The sequence below is a fragment of the Schistocerca gregaria genome, chromosome 3 (assembly GCF_023897955.1).
Source record: "Schistocerca gregaria isolate iqSchGreg1 chromosome 3, iqSchGreg1.2, whole genome shotgun sequence".
NCBI lineage: Eukaryota > Metazoa > Arthropoda > Insecta > Orthoptera > Acrididae > Schistocerca > Schistocerca gregaria.
The window spans coordinates 409,741,072-409,756,434 of record NC_064922.1 but is presented as its reverse complement, the minus strand read 5'-3'; the positions used below and the strand labels follow the sequence as shown (position 1 = coordinate 409,756,434).

General features: G+C 42.8%; 1 protein-coding gene across 2 annotated transcripts in view; it reads left to right on the top strand.

Moving 5' to 3' along the window:
- The window catches only part of LOC126354537 (leucine-rich repeat-containing protein 51-like), a 120,309-nt gene that overhangs the window by 73,225 nt on the left and 31,721 nt on the right, over positions 1–15,363 (top strand). The window contains exon 3 of one of the 2 annotated variants that reach the window (XM_050004267.1): positions 13,502–13,605. The gene's annotated coding sequence lies outside the window, so the exon portion shown is untranslated. Of the gene's footprint in view, positions 1–13,501; positions 13,606–13,758; positions 13,811–15,363 lie in introns of those variants that run through there. The other variant, XM_050004268.1, reaches the window with a different exon arrangement.

Below are 15,363 nucleotides of genomic sequence, written 5' to 3'. Positions count from 1 at the left end.
ATGCAACTCCATCGAATCAGAAAGAAGTTGTTTCTCACCTTAAAATGCGAGGTCTGTAGTTCATTTCAGATGTTCTAATTTTCGTTGCTCCATTCCTTCATAAATTCAACAATAGTGAGTTTTAATTCAAGAAATTGTTCCAGACTTGCTCCTCGACCTAAGCAACGCACCTTTGAATAATGTATAAAGTCTCCATACTTTTCGCTCAGTGCCACAGAGAACTCTTGCGCCACAAATTTTGCTATGCACGCCACCAGACTCTTCACGTATTGCATGCCTGCAAATTTAGCACCAAGTGTTTCTTGATGCTGAGAACAATAAATCCCATCTGTCGATCATTGTAATTTTTTTCTCTTTCATTGTCAATTTACTAGGGGACCTTACGGTCTCAGAAATACTCTTCGGGATTAGACTTCGTAGTCTAGCAGTATACTTCAATGCTGTCGGCCCACAAAAGTTGTATGGCGCATTAGCCAGAAGAGTCCCAGAAAAATGGCTCCAAATTTTCAGGTGAAGCGCTCTGGCAACACATCGAAATGGCTGCAGCTGTAGCGGACTCGCTTGCCATGCTGGCGATCCAGTTTCGATCCTACCTCTAGATAACTTTTTATTTGTGTTTTAATTTTGATAAAAATTATAGTACCTTTAAAGCAAAGTTAGCGACCTAAAATATTATCAATTAAATCACAAAGTATGTTGTGTCCGCTACTGTGGGAGGCAGCACCGACACAAACAAGGAAGGAGAGAAGTTGCGATGACCGGTGGCAGAAATCCAAAATGATCTGTACATAACACTTTCAAATTAACAGAAAACTTTATTTCTAAAAAGAAAAGGAACATAACTTCACTTCTCTTCATAAGGTGGCTTCGTGTGCTTCCTGTGCCTCCTACAAGCAATTGCTTTACCCAAGTTACTACTCGCAGAATGCAGGCTAAGTATCGACCTCCTATTACTCAGTACTGATGTTCTCGAAGTCTGCGACCGAACTGGGCCCGACCAGCTACAGACGGGTGGTTAGCGCAGCGTTGACAGGGGGCGCTGTATCTGTCTTCCTGGACGTGTGACGCTGGCCGCTCTTACCACTGGTGCGCGGGTCAGCGCCTTCTTGGTGCCGTTTCGCAGCTCTGCGCTGGTCTGTGTGCAATCAATCTTTAGGACTGCACAGAGAACTATATTGTGTTCATGAAATGACTTACTATTCTCTTTAATATGTTAATGCAACTTTGACAAGCTGCGGAGAGATTAAGAATATTCTTTGTAAATTTGAGTAACCGGTTTCTGCGTGCAAGAACAGAGTATAGCTGTTGCCCTGTTGCACATACAAGTAGGGAGGTGGTCAGGAAGTGTCGATATCCTCGCGGAACTATCGACCGTCCATACCTGCTGTCGATAATATTTTACGAATTTATTTATTTAATTGTTGTTTTAACTTTGAAACAATCAAAAAAGGAAATGACAAGTTACCTGAAGGTAGGATCGAATTTGGATCGCCTGTGTGGCAAGCGAGTCTGCTACAGGCGCAGCCATTTCGCTATGGTGCCATACGTATAAATAGACCGGTATATATATATATATATATATATATATATATATATATATATATATATATATATATATTGGTCATCAGTCTACTGACTGGTTTGATGCGGCCCGCCACGAATTCCTTTCCTGTGCTAACCTCTTCATCTCAGAGTAGCACTTGCAACCTACGTCCTCAATTATTTGCTCGACGTATTCCAATCTCTGTCTTCCTCTACAGTTTTTACCCTCTACAGCTCCCTCTAGTACCATGGAAGTCATTCCCTCATGTCTTAGCAGATGTCCTATCATCCTGTCCCTTCTCCTTATCAGTATTTTCCACATATTCCTTTCCTCTCCGATTCTGCGTAGAGCCTCCTCATTCCTTATCTTATCAGTCCACCTAATTTTCTACATTCGTCTATAGCACCACATTTCAAATGCTTCGATTCTCTTCTGTTCCGGTTTTCCCACAGTCCATGTTTCACTACCATACAATGCTGTACTCCAGACGTACATCCTCAGAAATTTCTTCCTCAAATTAAGGCCGGTATTTGATATTAGTAGACTTCTCTTGGCCAGAAATGCCTTTTCTGCTATAGCGAGTCTACTTTTGATGTCCTCCTTGCTCCGTCCGTCATTGGTTATTTATTCCTTAACATCATTGACTTCGTGACCCTCAATCCTCTCGCTGTTCTCATTTCTACTACTTCTCATTACGTTCGATTTTCTCCGATCTACTCTCAAACCATACTGTGTACTCATTAGACTGTTCATTCCGTTCAGCAGATCATTTAATTGTGACTTTTCATGCTTCCCCGACGGATCTGCTGCAAATACTCTTCTCGGGTTTGCCGCCGGATTGTATTGTGTAACTCGCACAGTATTTCGTCGATGCATCTGCTCGACATCATCAGGTGGTGGTAGCTGCTGTTATCACTGCTGCAAGGTGCTACTGATGATAATCGCACGGCGGCGACGGAATTTATCATGCCGGGAGCAGGCAATACGCGTGCGCGGGAAGACGCTCGTAGTTGGAGGAAAGCGGCGCTCCTGGTGCCCCCTGCTGGGAGCCGCAGAAAGGCCATCCGCGCGTGCGCTGTGGGCAATGACTGTGCTGCCGGACGCTCCTGTGGTTAAAGTCCGAACTAAACCTCAGTTGCGCGTTTCGTCACGTGACGGATCGGAAGTTCTTGTTTCCCTTTTTTTTATTTAATGGCAGCCAGTGCTGGATTCCAGGCGGCGCTTAGTTGAAAACCTGCATCATTGTTGATAAGATTGTCTGCTGTACGGATATGTATGGCCTCCTTGACAACACATTACCAGAAAGATGACGCTGGGGATAAAATTTCCGTCTGTTCGTACAGCATACGATGTCCCGTGTCCAGACAATGCTCCGCTACCACTGATTTATCAGGTTGCCCCAGGCGTGTGTGACGATGGTGTTCGACGCAACGTTCTTGCACGGTTCGGCATGTCTGTCCAATGTAAGATTTTCCACATTGGCATGGGAATTGTACACAAAATTGCTATCACTGCATCTGAAGATCTCTTCGAAACTCTCAACGTTATCCTGAGATTGGATTGACAGCGCTACCTGGGCGCTAGCTGACTGGTCAAAACAACAGGCCAAGGTCCGCCAAATGTCGAAGTATTCTCATCTCGAGGCCCAACAGCAAGAAGGGAATGCGCCACGTCGCGCACCGTGTTTAATCTCACGGACAGAACTCTGGATGACGCAGCTGTTGCGGTGCTCGAGAAAGGTTTGAACTATGCACCAACACCACGGACAGCTCCAATCCGAGATGTCATAGCTGGCATAGAACAGGCAATTTTGAAGCTTCCCAGTGACGTTGCAGAAGAGATTAGGAGGGACACCTGCCGAATTTTAACACGTGCCCCACCGAGCAAGTTCAACATCATCTCAGCAGAAAGGAAGGCTCTGCGAGACTTGAGAGCGGACAAAGAACTCGTCATTTTACCTGCCGACAAGGGGAACGCCACCGTCCTTCTCTCACGAGTTGAATACAACAGCAAGATGGAGGCGCTTCTCGACGATCCTGCCTATCGCAAGCTAAGAGAGGATCCCACTCGCAAAATCCAGAGAAAAACATTAGATCTTCTCAAGAAGAGTTCCATTCCTTCTAAAGTGACCAAAAGTCTACGCCAACAGGCTACAGTCCCCCCAAGACTCTACGGCCTACCCAAGATACACAAGGATGGAACACCACTTCGGCCAATTGTGAGCAACATTGGAGATCCCACTTATTTTCTGGCCAAACATCTTGCTACACAGTTGGATCCTCTCATAGGCAAGTGTGATCACCACATCCGGAATTCAGAGGACTTCATAGGACGCCTGAAGACACTTAAGCTACAAGCGTCGGATATTTTAGTTAGTTTTGACGTTATATCTTTGTTTACGAAAGTACCTCTGCAGGATTTGTTAGAGCTTATCAGCAACCAGTTTGAGAGAGACATGTTGGCATTATTTAAACATGTGCTTACCTCAACTTATTTCTTATTCAATGACCAGTATTTTGAACAAGTGGACGGTGTTGCCATGGGAAGTCCTCTGTCTCCCATGGTGGCCAACTATTTTATGGAAGACTTTAAGGAAAAAGCACTGCAGTCGGCAGTGCTTTTGTTTCTGGCGGTATGTAGACGATACCTTTGTGGTGTGGCCCCACAGAATGGAGACATTACCTGTGTTTCTCCGGCATCTGAACTCGCTCCATCCCAACATTCAGTTCACCATGGAAGTGGAAAAGGATGGCATCTTACCATTCCTCGATGTCTTAGTCAGGAGAAAAGCGGATGGTACACTGGGACACAGCGTCTACCGCAAATCAACTCATACGGAGCTATATTTGCAGGCGACAAGTTGCCATCACCCTGCGCAACGCGCTAGTGTCCTACGCTCTTTGGTGCATAGAGCACATGTAGTCTCAGATGCCGACAGTCTACCTGGTGAGCTACAACACCTGAGAACGGTATTCCAACAGAATGGCTATTCCAATAGGCAGGCACGCCATGCATTCCGTTCCAAGCAAATTCGAAGCAGCGATGTAAATGAAGATGAGGAGGCACCCACTGCAACAGCGTTCTTGCCCTATTTTGGCGGCATGTCTTCGAGAATAGAAAGAATCCTCAAAAAGCACGATATCAAGTGTGTATTTCGGCCACCAGCAAAATTGAGGAATTTATTGTGCTCAGTCAAAGACGATCTTGGCCTTAGGAAACGTGGCGTGTATAAAATCCCATGCCAATGTGGAAAATCTTACATTGAACAGACATGCCGAACCGTGCAAGACCGTTGCGTCGAACACCATCGTCACACACGCCTGGGGCAACCTGATAAATCAGCGGTAGCGGAGCATTGCCTGGACACGGGACATCGTATGCTGTACGAACAGACGGAAATTTTATCCCCAGCGTCATCTTTCTGGGAATGTGTTGTCAAGGAGGCCATACATATCCGTACAGCGGGCAATCTTATCAACAATGATGCAGGTTTTCAACTAAGCGCCGCCTGGAATCCAGCACTGGCTGCCATTAAATAAAAAAAAGGGAAACAAGAACTTCCGATCCGTCACGTGACGAAACGCGCAACTGAGGTTTAGTTCGGACTTTAACCACAGGAGCGTCCGGCAGCACAGTCATTGCCCACAGCGCACGCGCGGATGGCCTTTCTGCGGCTCCCAGCAGGGGGCACCAGGAGCGCCACTTTCCTCCAACTACGAGCGTCTTCCCGCGCACACGTATTGCCTGCTCCCGGCATGATAAATTCCGTCGCCGCCGTGCGATTATCATCAGTAGCACCTTGCAGCAGTGATAACAGCAGCTACCACCACCTGATGATGTCGAGCAGATGCATCGACGAAATACTGTGCGAGTTACACAATACAATCCGGCGGCAAACCCGAGAAGAGTATTTGCAGATCATTTAATTCTTCTTCACTTTCAATCAGGATAGCAATGTCATCAGCGAATCGTTTCATTGATATCCTTTCACCTTGTATTTCAATTCCACTCCTGAACCTTTCTTTTCTTTCCATTATTGCTTCCTCGATGTACAGATTGAAGAGCAGGGGCGAAAGGCTACAGCCTTGTCTTACACCCTTCTTAATACGAGCACTTCGTTCTTGAATGTCCACTCTTATTATTCCCTCTCGGTTGTTGTACATATTGTATATGACCCGTCTCTCCCTATAGCTTACCCCTACATTTTTCAGAATCTTGAACAGCTTGCACCATTTTATATTGTCGAACGCTTTTTCCAGGTCGACAAATCCTATGAACGTGTCTTGATTTTCTTTAGCCTTGCTAAAGCTTCGCCTAAAACCTTAGAGCACTTGCGCGCTGCCAGGGTTAGCAGTGTATTTAACACTAAATTCTTCTGGACCCTTCATATGGAATTGATGTCTAAGCTCCCCCTTTTCTAACTCCGACTTATGCTGTTGCACATGGATTAAGAAGAAACGCGAACTCATTGTAATCGACCCTGCAAGTAAAGTAGAGAAGAGTTTGACACCTGCAATAATTTAATTTGATAGAAATTAATTTGATAAAGGAAAGTTTCATTAACATAGTGAGAGATGAAAGGGTTGCTCTACCAATCTACAGAATGGAAGTTCTGTTCAAAGAAACAATTTGATTTATTATGACTAAACTAAAAAAAAACACATGAAACATTAAACAATACTTCAAACTGGATACTCAAATAAATGCTGTGAAGGTGAAGTTGTCCATAAACTAGCTTGTGACATTTATGATCAAGTGGTATGTGGAGCCAATTCATTCCAACTCAAATCTTAAGAGAAACACCCAGCCAACCCAACATTAATTGCTGCTACAGTAGTGAGAATTCAGATAATGAACACCCATGACAGAACCACGATAGAAAAGACGGTAATAGGCGCGCACTGCTGAGCTCTGATTATCACATACCAAAATTCCCTAATGTGCCGGTGCTGCGGACATACATTACCAAGCTGTCTTCTTAACTGCAAGAACACGATCTGGCGTACCGGAGGCGATGGCTGGTTGCTTTGACGTCCCGTCGTGTTGATAATGTTGCGAGCATAGCCCCAAACAAGTTGTCTTGGTCTTGTTGTTCCAGACTAAAGGCTTCCTAGGAATTCAAATGCGCCTCTGAGGGAGACGAAGAAGGCTCGCTACACAATCACTGACGGTACAGTGATTGATTTTAACAAGCGAAGTCACACAGTAACTCCGATACTGTCAACTTCAGCCAAAACTGCTCAAGACGGACAACATAGGCCGCTTGTTCACAGAACGCTCAATTGTCAACTGTATTCGGAAAGTTACGTTGAAGTCGAAACTTCAGCAACTACGTCAAACGGGTATTATTAAACGAGAGTATATTAGACAGCCAACGGAAGGCAGGCTGTCCAGAGCATCGAGAGCTCAATGTTTGTGCCCTACTCCGACCGAAAAGCGAGACTCGACTCTACCAACAGCACCCGTACAAGCCAAACACAGAACATTCCCGCCCCCACGACACTGGCCGTGGTTAAACGTGCGAATCAGCAACTCGAAAACCGGCGGAAAATTCCACTCTATTGCCGAAGCACTACTATTCCACCAATGGAGATACTTGCCGCCAATTTCTGCACCGATTTTGCTACGTCACGGAGCTATCCCCTGAGCAAGCCAATCACAGTTATGATTTTGCAGAAAATGCAGAAATTTGCCGGCCAAAACTGCCTGGGAATGCAAGTCATTACCACGCCTCGCGCGTAACACGTCAGAAAGTGTTTTCACTAAGTTTCTGCGAAGTAACGGAATCTCTAACCCCAGCTGCTCCTTCAGGCCCCTGTGGGCGTGTCGCCCCCGCATTTATGACAATGTCGGCGTCTAGACAGTATCCACTCAACTCCCTCACACCCGTTGGCATAATCCTTTCATCCCCAGCACAACATTTCTGTCTTTCCGCACCATACAGGCGACAAGAGACACAGCGTGGGAAAAAATAGCAACTCTTCACCGCATGCAATTAGAAAGGAAAATATTCATATCTTCTGGGTTCTCAATACAAGCCTTGCAATGACCATATTCGCCTATACGTCCCCAAATCGAATTACTCAGAGTAAGATATAAATATGAGAGGGGGCAAGTCACTGTGTGCATCGTAAAGGCATGCCACCTCTCACCCTTTTTCTTGGAATCTTATGGCTATTGCGCTTTACAACTTTTGTGCGTGAGGTATACTCCTACCTTGCGAAGTCTCATCCTGAACTCAGTTTCCGCGACCGTAAGGTCGCCTTGTAAATCATCAACTCTTTCTGCATTGTGTTGTAATATAGTTTCATAGTAAATTTTCAATACCATGTCACTTGCACAACTGTGTAAAATGTACTGAGAGCTCTCATTCCTCTCTTCTGTCTTTCCCATTTATTTTTAAAGGCTTGCGACGATAGATTGCTTCTTTTTGGGCAGACTGCCACTGGATATGTGAACGTCCTTCATACCACGAACAAACAGCGAAGGGTACACGGCGCTGAAACCACGATTCTCCCGAATCAGCCTTGACTGATACCGACACTTTCCGTATCCCCGATAAATGTCTTCCCTTACGCCTAAAAGCAGTGAAAAATGTCGTTCGCCGGTCATCACAACGCAACGTCTCACGAGCTACGCGGTGTGGACGTCACAGCTCCGACGTGGTCACAATAATGAGGCTCGTCCGAGTATTTTTAACGCCCTGTCTTACACCACTACGATTGTCCTTGTACTGCTGTGGTGGTCTATGAGTCTGCTGTGTGATACCTCATCTGCTCTGGAGACGGATGTTGCAGCTCTTGCTTTTCTTACCGAATATTCGCTCAAAGAAATCCGATATTTTTAAAGGTGTTCTCCTTATTTTCGGAGTGAACAGACGGTATAATTTCAGTGTATTCGGTAGTACCTTGCTAACGCAATCTGTGCAGTTACGTCAAATTCGGAAGTATAACTGCTCTGTATGAGATTTAAAACTTTCCTGGCGTACAGATTGTTCCATAAAATTTCGGGTGAACTGCCGGATGGGTGCGACTTGCTGCTACGATATTTCGGCGCAGAGTTTTCTGGCAATCTTCGGGTGAATACTGACAAGAAAGACACTGAGGCCGCCATCGCTGAACACTGTATTTCCACTGTTCACTCAATTAAATACGCCCAAGCGAAAATTGGGAGCCCAGACGTCAAACTTTTGGAGCTCCATCATCAATGAATCAGTGGAAATACGACTGTCTGAGTCCCTTATTAATCGAGACCCAGTTAAATTCTACATGTAATCCTGTTATAGAAAAGCTTCGTGTTCTGCTAACCGGCGTCTTTTACCATGCGAAGATAATAGATATGACATCGATGAAGCCAGCTTTCACCACGGAAGGCCTCGATGAGCGCAAAAACTTGCAGACAAACAGAGCATGCGTAACGCTAACTGGACATACCACGCATGTATCGGCGGGGTCTTAAATACCAAAGCTCAGTGCCTTTCCTGCCAGTATTCACCTGAAGATGGCCAGAAGACCGTAGGCAGAAATATCATGACAGCAACTTGCAGACATCCGGCAGTGTGCCCGAAATTTTATACAACTAATTGCTCTATAACTTGCAAAATACCAGTTTATTCATCTCATGTGAATCAGATTATTTTCTTGCATCGGTAAGCCACAGATTCACGGCCCGTGTTTGACAAAATACTTACACATTTCATTTATGAGGGCCTGATGAAAAAAATGCCTCCGAATTTTTTATCTGGAAGCTCTTAAAGCTTTTTATATAAAACAAGCGTTATTAACGTTCTAAATGTTTATTCTTCATGTCTACATATTTATTTCTCAACCTAGTCACCCTGACGACGAACACATTTCTCCAAATTTGAGAGCAGTATGTTATTACAATCACTGTAGAATGTCTGAGTTTGTTGACGGAGCCACAAACTCACCTCCGCCTGCACCAGTTCATCACTATCAAAGTGAAGTTCTAGAAGGTTTGTATACAGTTGAAAATCGTGTGGGGCCAAGTCGGGGCTGTATGGAGGATGGTCGATGATAGTGACCCACCAAAAAAAGTCGTCTGGTTGTTGCAGATGTCGCAGCGTTAGTGTGTGGTCTAGCACTGTAATGCTGAAAGGTGCTCCATGGGTGGACGAACTATTCGAATTCACTACTCGATTACAGCACGCTGTTCCTCATACGCCGACGTAATTACATTACACACCGCGATGTTACACGCGACGATTGGGAGCTCTCTAGAGGCAAAGGACTGAAAATATATAGACATGGAGGATAAATATGTAAAATGTTAATTATGTTTTTTTTAAGAGAACTTGTACGTTAATAACTGTCAAAAAATCAATTTTTTAATTTTTGTCTTTAAAAAATTCTCTGTAATTTTCTGAACGAGAAAAAGTTTACTTCCAGGAAAATGAACTACAGAAAGTACCAAAATGAGAGGAATTTAAAAATGGCTGCACAAACCCCGACGTCCCCATGGTACATAGTCAGCTCTGTAAAAAATAAAGTTTTGCTCTCATTTGTTTCGCTTTTATGACTCTTAGACCCTTAAGTTGGCTAACCTGGCAAAGCTTTACATTTGCTTATCTTCTCTTTATACAGAGAGTTTAGTCATTGTTTGTTGTTGTGTTGGCGCGAATATTTCATTGTGTGAGTGAGTTTCATATTCCACTTGAAAGCAACGGGAAGAATTAAGAACTTCGGTGTTAAACAATGTAAATTTTATGGAAATCGGTTCACCAAATGGATTCGCTCTGCTAATACTGAAATACAACGTAATACAACACTTGAATCAGCTTCAAGAACTCAAAATGCTTCGAAGCTATTTGGTGAATGAGCTTGACAGTATTACTGCTGATAATATAGAGACGCCAACTACCGATTCAGGTTGTATTATTGTTGAACTCTCTGCTCTATCTGAACTAATTAATAAACCTTTACAGTGTAAGGGATACGGCAATAGTAATGTGGTGGTAGCTGAGGAGATACGTACTAGAAGAGATTGCGCATCAAAATTAAAATTAAGAATTGTTTGTAATTTTTGTGATTTAAGCGAATGTGGTTATACTTGTGGCGTAACTAAACAGAGAGTGTATAACACAAATATTAAACTTGCTTAAGCTATGAGATGTATAGGCGAAGAGTACAGAAGTGCACAAATATTTTCTATCCTCTTACGGACTTATCTCTCCCTAAAAGGTTTGACAGGTACAACAAAATTATTCTACAGAGTTAATAATAAGTAGCAAATGATAGCATCAAAAATGCTGTTCAGGAAAGTGTAGACATGAATGACAGCAATACAGCCCTTGATGCATCCTGGCAACGACGAGGTCCTAGTTTCCTAAATGGTGTAAGGACAGCTACCTCCTTGGACAATGGTAAAGTCATTGATGTGTATGTATTACCAAATACTGTCGTGGTGTACTAGTGGAACTGAAAATCATAATTTTTGTGGTTATAGTGGAGGGATGGAAACTGAAGGTGCTGTGAAGATATTTCACAGGTCAGTGGAGAAATGTGTTGTGATGTATACATCTTACCTAGGAGATGGAGACTCAAAAGGATACCAAAAAGTTTGTGAATCCAAACCTTATACTGACACAAAAATTTAAAAAATGGAATGTGCTGGACATACCCAGAAAAGGTCAGACACAAGACTGAGGAACTTGAAGAGGAATTTGAAGGGAAAGAAATTAGCTTATGTTAAGTGCAGTAATGGACGTGGTTGGCTTACAGACGAAGAAATAGACAAGTTGCAGTATTATTATGGACAAGCCATCAGACAAAATAAAATTGACCTTGAGGGAATGAAAAAGTCAGTATGGGCTAGCTTCTTTCATACATCCTTCACAGATGACAACCCATGTCATGCACTCTGCCCACCTGGAAGTGATTCATGGTGTGGCTATCGGAGGACTGTTACTCAAGATGAAACCTACGACCATAAACATTCTTTGCCATTTGCTATAATGAAGTTATAAAGCCTACATATAGGTATCTTCGTGTCACAAGTTTATTAGAGAAATGCTTACATGGTAGGACTGAAAATCCAAATGAAAGTACCAACAGTTTTATATGGGAATGGATACCAAAAACTGTTGTAGTAGGACTAAGTACCTTGAAAATAGGTGTGCTAGATGCTGTTCTATGTTTCATGTCGGTGCAGTGTCAGGGCTTATTGTTATAGAACTGATGGGAGTACCTGGTGGACTCAATATGCATAAAGCTCTAATAGACATTGACCGAAGGCGACTCTTAAAAGCAGAAAAATCAGTATTGCAAGCCACCAAAAAAGCGATAATAAGAAGAAGAAATTTTAAAAAGAGAAGGGAAGAGGAACAACACGGGAAAAAAGATGAATATGGACCTAGGATGCATTAGTGTCATACAAGTTTAATAGAAAAAGCAAGTTTTAACTTTAACTTGAATTTCCGGAAAGTTAAATTATTTAATGTTCTAGTACAGTTTGTCCAAAATCTATTAAACATAGAGAGCTGAAATTTTGTATGCTGTCTTAAAACATGCTTAACTAAAAAGGAGAGTGCTCTTGTGACTTAACTTTGAAAATAAAATGCTTTTTTTTAAAGAAAAATCCTGAATTTATTACCAAATTTTTGATAATCATGCTTAAAGTTTTTTTCAACTTCAATTTACGACAGCACCATCTTTTCAATAGTATGCTTTAAAGATAACAGTATAAAGAATTTACAGGAAAAACATAAGCCTTCTACTTTGTTTGTACTTTGAGTAACGCGTACCTATTATGTACATAAATAATTAGTATGGTTTACTTCACTTTCAATAAAAATACAATTAAAAAAGTGTGAGAGCTAAAGCTGTGTTTCATACATAAAAATGTTTCCAAAAGGTGTTTTAAAAAGATGGTAAGCGTTATATGGGCTTACAAATCTTATTTTTTGAGTTACACTGTTTAGAAAAACGACATTTTTTCAATGTTTCCCCTGATATTCACGGAGCAAAGTTTTCACATAAAAAATTCGGAGGCATTACTTTTCAGCAAGCCCTCTTATTTAAATTCCAGTGCTGCTTTTGTTACACTGTCCCACGCATATCCTACCAGAAAGAGTGTAATCTCGTCAGGAGTGTCACCAATCATAGTGGCAACACAAAAACCTACGGATTCCATACTGATATCGCTCGTTTTCGATTATTTTAACATTTTAACCCAAGTGTATATTTTACCGTGTAGTATTCCTTAACTATACCCAGATAAGTTGAAACTGCGCCAGACATTGCAGTGTCGAGACTATATGTTACCACTTTCTCGGCCACACTTCCATAAATAGGTGTTGCCCCTCGTAACCCGGACCTATATTAGAACACATTCACACACACATGCGTGCACACATCTATTTATGTGCATAGACTTTTGTTTTTTCTTAATGTTGAAGCAAAGAAACAGTTTTTGATCGTGGTAGTTTTCTCTGTCGGCCCAAAATTAATAACATACGGCATTTTTCATTTTTAACGCAATCATAACCGATTTCGCACTAAAATGGTTGTCTTTAGATGCTATAATAGAGAAAACGAAAGGTTATTTAAGGCCTCAAACAATTACAAACCTTTTCAATAGGCCGACTTGTGAGCTAGGTAAAGTACTATTAGCATACATATGGTTCACATCTATGAACGGCATTTGGTGAACACAGGTTTATGCATTTACCAAATATCGCCCATAGGCATGAACGATATTTATGTATTTGTACTTGTTTTATGTCTTAATGTTAGCTTTTGTTTTCTTTATTCTAGGATCAGAAGGTAGCCTTTCTAGGCCGAAATCGGTTGTGAGTGTGTCAAAAGAAAAAACAACAGTATAATAAGTCAATCATAGTCTCCTCAAGTGGAATGTCGTTTTTCTCCAAAAGAAGCGCCTCACGAGAATGAATTCCTGTCCCGGCCTCGACTGCAGCTGTGCCGTGCTGTGTTTCCGCAGGAGCTGGAGGTGTCCGCGGCGAAGCTGAGGTCCCGCACCTGCTACTGCCCCACCGACTCACAGCTGGCAGCCCTGCTCAAGCGCTACTGCGACCAAGTGTCCAGGTGAGGCGCGTCCCTGCCGATTTTTTTTCCTCTTTATTGCAAGAAATTGTGAATTAAATGAGAACTTTACTGAACATCAATTTTAATTTTAGTTTGCAAGTATTTGAAGTGCCGTTCGTCCTGCACCGGATGCGTCGGTTGCCTGGGATTTAACAACAGCCGGCCGGTGTGTCAGTCTGGAACCGCGCGACCGCTACGGTCGCAGGTTCGAATCCTGCCTCGGGCATGGATGTGTGTGATGTCCTTAGGTTAGTTAGGTTTAAGTAGTTCTAAGTTCTAGGGCAGGCTCATCCAAGAATTGTGCCCGGAAGGCGCGCCCGCGCCCCGCGGACACAAGACAGTGTAGCTGAGCGCCTCGTCCGCGACCTTGTGTCGCGAGTGTCGCCATAGGAGCGAAAGAGAGAGAGAGACAGAGAGAGAAAGAGAGAGAGAGAGAGACAGAGAGAGAAAGAGAGAGAGAGACCGCACAGCACCGCTCTGCACTGGACTGTCCCGTGGTCAGATCTAACGTAAACTAAATATTCTATTTTAGAATTAATTTTATGTAAGGGATATAGAGTCTCATTCTTACTGTTAGTAGTTACAATAAGTATTTTTTGTTATAATTCGTGCTACAATTTTTTGTATCCCTTTTCAGAGGTTAGAAATCGGATCCTTAGTTTGCTGTTTTGTACGTAATAATTTTAACTGACAACGTTTGAAAACTTATTAAAATAGAGTTAAGGTTATAAAGCTCTTCAATTCTTACAGTCAACATTGTTAAAGAAGACAATTAATATTTTACACGTTTTTCTTTTTCGAGGAAACGATTTTGTCTAGGCCTGGTACAATATTCCGTGAGACTGCTAACCCCAAAGAATTGGTCAAATTTTTATCGCCAAGGAATGAACGGTTCTTAGTTTTAGCAAGCTTCAAAAGAGAGAAAAAGCGCTCACAAATATATGTGGAACCAAACATTGAGAGAAGTTTGGCCGCGTGCTAGTGCAAAAGAGGATATTTCTCTCGTGGAAGACAGCTGTAAAAGTCATCCAAAGTTTTACACATAAGAAAGCGGTCCTTCAGGTGGATATGGCACTGTAGGTCAATCAGCTAGCTCTAGGTGAAGCACTTGTGAGACGTCCTCTGCCCGAAGGGAAAACGGGCGGTCCGCACGGCCAGCTAAACGGCACGGCTCGGCCACTGCAGCAACATACGAATTCGCCCGGGGCGCTGTCCGCGGGCGATCGCGGGCGCTAGCGCCCCAGGGGGCACAGTCTGGACGAGCCTGATCTAGGGGACTGATGACCACAGATGTTAAGTCCCATAGAGCTCAGAGCCATTTGAACCATTTGATTTAACAGTGAGACTCCCACGAAGATCTCGAAGTAAACTAATCAAAATGCGATCACACTATTTTACTACTTAATGGAATGCATTTCGCTACGACTGTTAAAAATTTTGTTTTCCATAACGGGGCAGTTTCGGTGGAAATATCAGTATCAGGTGGGAATTTCAGTCACATATAAAAATAAAAAATATACATATATGTGGGGAACATGAAATAGCAAACATATATAAAAGAGAGAACAAGTATGAAAAATAATGTTACATCCGAATCTAATATCGTATGAATAAACACGTGTCTATTACACAACTGTTCATGCATGTGTCAGTTTGTAAAATGAGTGATACGTGTTCCACATGGAGAACTACACTCCTGGAAATTGAAATAAGAACACCGTGAATTCATTGTCCCAGGAAGGGGAAACTTTATTGACA